Here is a 7,372-nt window from a genome sequence, read left to right as displayed (position 1 = left end):
ATAAATCAGTAACCACTGACACTTAGAATTTTTTCGAGTTGGTATAAATCAGTAACCACTGACACTTAGAATATTTTCGGGTTGGTATAAATCAGTAACCACTGACACTTAGAATTTTTTCGACTTGGTATAAATCAGTAACCACTGACACTTAGAATTTTTTCGGGTTGGTATAAATCAGTAACCACTGACACTTAGAATATTTTCGGGTCGGTACAAATCAGTAACCACTGACACTTAGAATATTTTCGGGTTGGTATAAATCAGTAACCACTGACACTTAGAATTTTTTCGAGTTGGTATAAATCAGTAACCACTGACACTTAGAATTTTTTCGGGTTGGTATAAATCAGTAACCACCGACACTTAGAATATTTTCGGGTTGGTATAAATCAGTAACCACCGACACTTAGAATTTTTTCGGCTCAGTAGAAATCAGTAACCAAGCGCATTTTTGAATTGGTTACTGATTTCTCCGTTCGAGTTGCGGCTGCGGTTGGCTTCAAATAGTGGTGGGGGCTTAATTATCGCCGAGGGGAGCATGTCCCGGTGGTGTGGCCGAGGATGGAGTGCCTTTTGAAGGGGGTGTTTCTGAATTTGGACCCTTTTTGAGTTGCATGGCCGGATGGGTGTGGTTTTGAAGGGTGTGTCTGTCTGGAGTGGCACCGGCGTTGGTGTGAGGCTGAGGGTGGGCGTTCGGTTCCTGGTTAGGGATAGGGAAAGGGTGAGACTTAGCTTTAGTGCTCGTGCCCCCGATTTTGGTAATGTTTGACGTCAATTTTCCAAGGAGGCGAATGCAAGGCTTCAGAGGGACTTTGAGTGTTCGGGGGCGGGGTAGCTCAGCCGGATTTGCCCCGGCGGTTCTGCGGACGGTGTTGACTTCGAGGGCGGACCGGCCCCCGTGTTCAGTCCGAATATCGTGCATTGTTAACGGCGGGAAGTGTTCCAAAAGGGAATGGGATTGAATGTGACTGCTGAAGCCGACTTTGAGACCTGTAACGCGGGTAGCTCAGCCGGATTTGACCCGGCGGTTCTGGCGACGGTCTCGCCTTCGAGGGGGGAGCGCCCCGCGTGTTCAGGCCGAATTTTGTGCATTTCCATCGGCGGGAAGAGGTCCAAACGGGAATGGGATTGAATGTGACTGCTGAAGCCGACATTGAGACCTCTAACGCGGGTAGCTCGGCAGGATTTGACCCGGCGGTTCTGCCGAAGGTCTCACCTTCGAGGGGGGAGCGTCCCGCGTGTTCAGGCCGAATATCGTGCATTGTTAACGGCGGGAAGTGTTCCAAAAGGGAATGGGATTGAATGTGACTGCTGAAGCCGACATTGAGACCTCTAACGCGGGTAGCTCGGCCGGATTTGACCCGGCGGTTCTGGCGACGGTCTCGCCTTCGAGGGGGGAGCGTCCCGCGTGTTCAGGCCGAATTTTGTGCATTTCCATCGGCGGGAAGAGGTCCAAACGGGAATGGGATTGAATGTGACTGCTGAAGCCGACATTGAGACCTCTAACGCGGGTAGCTCGGCCGGATTTGACCCGGCGGTTCTGCCGAAGGTCTCACCTTCGAGGGGGGAGCCTCCCGCGTGTTCAGGCCGAATTTTGTGCATTTCCATCGGCGGGAAGAGGTCCAAACGGGAATGGGATTGAATGTGACTGCTGAAGCCGACATTGAGACCTCTAACGCGGGTAGCTCGGCCGGATTTGACCCGGCGGTTCTGCCGAAGGTCTCACCTTCGAGGGGGGAGCGCCCACCGTGTACAGGCCGATTTTCATGCATTTCCAACCGTGGGAAGGGGTCCGAAAGGGGATGGGGGTGAACGTGACTGCTCAACCCGACTTTGAGACCTGTAACGCGGGTAGCTCAGCCGGATTTGACCCGGCGGTTCTGGCGACGGTCTCGCCTTCGAGGGGGGAGCGTCCCGCGTGTTCAGGCCGAATTTTGTGCATTTCCATCGGCGGGAAGAGGTCCAAACGGGAATGGGATTGAATGTGACTGCTGAAGCCGACATTGAGACCTCTAACGCGGGTAGCTCGGCAGGATTTGACCCGGCGGTTCTGCCGAAGGTCTCACCTTCGAGGGGGGAGCGCCCACCGTGTACAGGCCGATTTTCATGCATTTCCAACCGTGGGAAGGGGGCCGAAAGGGGATGGGGGTGAATGTGACTGCTCAACCCGACTTTGAGGCATCTAACCCGGGTAGCTCAGCCGGGTTTGACCCGGCGGTTCTGCCGACGGCCTCGCCTTCGAGGGGGGAGCGTCCCCCGTGTACAGGCCGATTTTCATGCATTTCGAACCGTGGGAAGTGGCCCAAAAGGGGATGGGAGTGAATGTGACTGCTCAACCCGACTTTGGCGCTTCCGAGCCGGGTAGCTCAGCCGGGTTTGACCCGGCGGTTCTGCCGACGGTCTCGTCTTCGAGGCGGGTGCCTCCCCCGTGTACAGGCCGATTTTCATGCATTTCGTACCGTGGGAAGTGGTCCAAAAGGGAATGGGGGTGGACGTGACTGCTCATACCGACATCGAGACTTGTAAGCCGTGTAGCTCGGCCGGGTTTGATCCGGCGGGTCTGCCGACGGTCTCGTCTTCGAGAGGGGGGCCTCCCCCGTGTACAGGCCGATTTTCGTGCATTTCCAACGGTGGGAAGAGGTTCAAAAGGGGATGGGGGTGAATGTGACTGCTCAACCCGACTCTGAGGCTTCTAACCCGGGTAGCCCGGCCGGGTTTGACCCGGCGGTTCTGCCGTCGGTCTCGCCTTCGAGGGCGGAGCCTCCCCCGTGTACAGGCCGATTTTCGTGCATTTCAAACCGTGGGAAGCGGTCCAAAAGGGGATGGGAGTGAATGTGACTGCTCATACCGACCTTGGCGCTTCCGACCCGGGTAGCTCAGCCGGGTTTGACCCGGCGGTTCTGCCGACGGTCTCGTCTTCGAGGCGGGTGCCTCCCCCGTGTACAGGCCGATTTTCATGCATTTCGTACCGTGGGAAGTGGTCCAAAAGGGAATGGGGGTGAATGTGACTGCTCAACCCGACTCTGAGGCTTCTAACCCGGGTAGCTCGGCCGGGTTTGACCCGGCGGTTCTGCCGTCGGTCTCGCCTTCGAGAGGGGCGCCTCCCCCGTGTACAGGCCGATTTTCGTGCATTTCCAACGGTGGGAAGAGGTTCAAAAGGGGATGGGGGTGAATGTGACTGCTCAACCCGACTCTGAGGCTTCTAACCCGGGTAGCCCGGCCGGGTTTGACCCGGCGGTTCTGCCGTCGGTCTCGCCTTCGAGGGCGGAGCCTCCCCCGTGTACAGGCCGATTTTCGTGCATTTCAAACCGTGGGAAGCGGTCCAAAAGGGGATGGGAGTGAATGTGACTGCTCATACCGACCTTGGCGCTTCCGACCCGGGTAGCTCAGCCGGGTTTGACCCGGCGGTTCTGCCGACGGTCTCGCCTTCGAGGGGGGAGCGTCCCCCGTGTTCAGGCCGAATTTTGTGCATTTCGAACCGTGGGAAGTTGCCCAAAAGTCGATGGGAGTGAATGTGACTGCTCAACCCGACTTTGGCGCTTCCGAGCCGGGTAGCTCAGCCGGGTTTGACCCGGCGGTTCTGCCGACGGTCTCGTCTTCGAGGCGGGTGCCTCCCCCGTGTACAGGCCGATTTTCATGCATTTCGTACCGTGGGAAGTGGTCCAAAAGGGAATAGGGGTGGACGTGACTGCTCATACCGACATTGAGACTTGTAAGCCGTGTAGCTCGGCCGGGTTTGATCCGGCGGGTCTGCCGACGGTCTCGTCTTCGAGGCGGGTGCCTCCCCCGTGTACAGGCCGATTTTCGTGCATTTCGAACCGTGGGAAGTGGTCCAAAAGGGGATGGGGGTGGACGTGACTGCTCAACCCGACTTTGAGGCTTCTAACCCGGGTAGCTCGGCCGGGTTTGACCCGTCGATTCTGCCGATGGTCTCGTTTTGGAGGGGGGAGCCTCCCCCGTGTTCAGTCCGATTTTCGTGCATTTCGAACCGTGGGAAGTGGCCCAAAAGGGGATGGGAGTGAATGTGACTGCTCATACCGACTTTGGCGCTTCCGAGCCTGGTAGCTCAGCCGGGTTTGATCCGGCGGTTCTGCCGACGGTCTCGTCTTCGAGGCGGCTCCCTCCCCCGTGTACAGGCCGATTTTCATGCATTTGCAACGGTGGGAAGTTGCCCAAAAGGGGATGGGAGTGAATGTGACTGCTCAACCCGACTTTGGCGCTTCCGAGCCTGGTAGCTCAGCCGGGTTTGAACCGGCGGTTCTGCCGACGGTCTCGTCTTCGAGGCGGCTCCCTCCCCCGTGTACAGGCCGATTTTCGTGCATTTCGAACCGTGGGAAGTGGTCCAAAAGGGAATGGGGGTGGACGTGACTGCTCAACCCGACTCTGAGGCTTCTAACCCGGGTAGCTCGGCCGGGTTTGATCCGGCGGTTCTGCCGACGGTCTCGTCTTCGAGGCCGGTGCCTCCCCCGTGTACAGGCCGATTTTCGTGCATTTCCAACGGTGGGAAGTGGTCCAAAAGGGAATGGGGGTGGACGTGTCTGCTCATACCGACTTTGAGACTTGTAAGCCGGGTAGCTCAGCCGGGTTTGTTCCGGCGGTTCTGCCGACGGTCTCGTCATCGAGGGGGGAGCCTCCCCCGTGTCCAGGCCGATTTTCATGCATTTCCAACCGTGGGAAGTGGTCCAAAAGGGAATGGGGGTGAATGTGACTGCTCATACCGACTTTGAGACTTTTAAGCCGGGTAGCTCAGCCGGGTTTGACCCGGCGGTTCTGCCGACGGTCTCGCCTTCGAGGGGGGAGCGTCCCCCGTGTTCAGGCCGAATTTTGTGCATTTCGAACCGTGGGAAGTTGCCCAAAAGTCGATGGGAGTGAATGTGACTGCTCAACCCGACTTTGAGACTTGTAAGCCGGGTAGCTCAGCCGGGTTTGACCCGGCGGTTCTGCCGACGGTCTCGTCTTCGAGGCGGGTGCCTCCCCCGTGTACAGGCCGATTTTCATGCATTTCGTACCGTGGGAAGCGGTCCAAAAGGGGATGGGAGTGAACGTGACTGCTCATACCGACTTTGGCGCTTCCGAGCCGGGTAGCTCAGCCGGGTTTGACCCGGCGGGTCTGCCGACGGTCTCGCCTTCGAGGGGGGAGCGTCCCCCGTGTTCAGGCCGAATCTTGTGCATTTCGAACCGTGGGAAGTTGCCCAAAAGTCGATGGGAGTGAATGTGACTGCTCAACCCGACTTTGAGACTTGTAAGCCGGGTAGCTCAGCCGGGTTTGACCCGGCGGTTCTGCCGACGGTCTCGTCTTCGAGGCCGGTGCCTCCCCCGTGTACAGGCCGATTTTCGTGCATTTCCAACGGTGGGAAGTGGTCCAAAAGGGAATGGGGGTGGACGTGTCTGCTCATACCGACTTTGAGACTTGTAAGCCGGGTAGCTCAGCCGGGTTTGTTCCGGCGGTTCTGCCGACGGTCTCGTCATCGAGGGGGGAGCCTCCCCCGTGTCCAGGCCGATTTTCATGCATTTCCAACCGTGGGAAGTGGTCCAAAAGGGAATGGGGGTGAATGTGACTGCTCATACCGACTTTGAGACTTTTAAGCCGGGTAGCTCGGCCGGGTTTGACCCGGCGGTTCTGCCGACGGTCTCGTCTTCGAGGCGGGTGCCTCCCCCGTGTACAGGCCGATTTTCGTGCATTTCGAACCGTGGGAAGTGGTCTAAAAGTCGATGGGAGTGAACGTGACTGCTCAACCCGACTTTGAGACTTGTAAGCCGGGTAGCTCAGCCAGGTTTGACCCGGCGGTTCTGCCGACGGTCTCGCCTTCGAGGGCGGACCCTCCCCCGTGTACAGGCCGGTTTTCGTGCATTTCGAACCGTGGGAAGTGATCCAAAAGGGAATGGGGGTGAACGTGACTGCCCAACCCGGCTTTGAGACTTGTAAGCCGGGTAGCTCAGCCGGGTTGGACCCGGCGGTTCTGCCGACGGTCTCGACTTCGAGGCGGGTGCCTCCCCCGTGTACAGGCCGATTTTCATGCATTTGCAACGGTGGGAAGTTGCCCAAAAGTCGATGGGAGTGAATGTGACTGCTCAACCCGACTTCGAGACTTGTAAGCCGGGTAGCTCAGCCGGGTTTGACCCGGCGGTTCTGCCGACGGTCTCGCCTTCGAGGGGGGAGCCTCCCCCGTGTACAGGCCGATTTTCGTGCATTTCCAACGGTGGGAACAGGTTCAAAAGGGGATGGGAGTGATTGTGACTGCTCAACCCGACTCTAGGGCTTCTAACCCGGGTAGCCCGGCCGGGTTTGACCCGGCGGTTCTGCCGACGGTCTCGTCTTCGAGGCGGGTGCCTCCCCCGTATACAGGCCGATTTTCATGCATTTCGAACCGTGGGAAGTGGTCCAAAAGGGAATGGGGGTGGACGTGTCTGCTCATACCGACTTTGAGACTTGTAAGCCGGGTAGCTCAGCCGGGTTTGATCCGGCGGTTCTGCCGACGGTCTCGCCTTCGAGGGGGGAGCCTCCCCCGTGTTCAGTCCGATTTCCATGCATTTCCAACCGTGGGAAGTTGCCCAAAAGGGGATGGGAGTGAATGTGACTGCTCAACCCGACTTTGGCGCTTCCGAGCCGGGTAGCTCAGCCGGGTTTGACCCGGCGGTTCTGCCGACGGTCTCGTCTTCGAGGCGGGTGCCTCCCCCGTATACAGGCCGATTTTCATGCATTTCGAACCGTGGGAAGTGGTCCAAAAGGGAATGGGGGTGGACGTGTCTGCTCATACCGACTTTGAGACTTGTAAGCCGGGTAGCTCAGCCGGGTTTGATCCGGCGGTTCTGCCGACGGTCTCGCCTTCGAGGGGGGAGCCTCCCCCGTGTTCAGTCCGATTTCCATGCATTTCCAACCGTGGGAAGTTGCCCAAAAGGGGATGGGAGTGAATGTGACTGCTCAACCCGACTTTGGCGCTTCCGAGCCGGGTAGCTCAGCCGGGTTTGACCCGGCGGTTCTGCCGACGGTCTCGTCTTCGAGGCGGGTGCCTCCCCCGTGTACAGGCCGATTTTCATGCATTTGGAACCGTGGGAAGTGGTCCAAAAGGGAATGGGGGTGGACGTGACTGCTCATACCGACTTTGAGACTTGTAAGCCGGGTAGCTCAGCCGGGTTTGACCCGGCGGTTCTGCCGACGGTCTCGCCTTCGAGGGGGGAGCCTCCCCCGTGTTCAGTCCGATTTTCGTGCATTTCCCACGGTGGGAAATGGTATCTTTCATTACGGGGACAAGGGTCTGAAGCGGTGAAGTCAGTAACCGGCATAGTTAAGGAAAGGGTTCGAATTTTCTCAACAGTACGAAAAAAGTGAGCAGGGAAGCTAGAGAAGGTGTCAGTGAGTCCCAAACGA

Source organism: Chiloscyllium punctatum, unplaced genomic scaffold (assembly GCF_047496795.1).
Source record: "Chiloscyllium punctatum isolate Juve2018m unplaced genomic scaffold, sChiPun1.3 scaffold_468, whole genome shotgun sequence".
NCBI lineage: Eukaryota > Metazoa > Chordata > Chondrichthyes > Orectolobiformes > Hemiscylliidae > Chiloscyllium > Chiloscyllium punctatum.
This window is presented reverse-complemented; position numbering follows the sequence as displayed.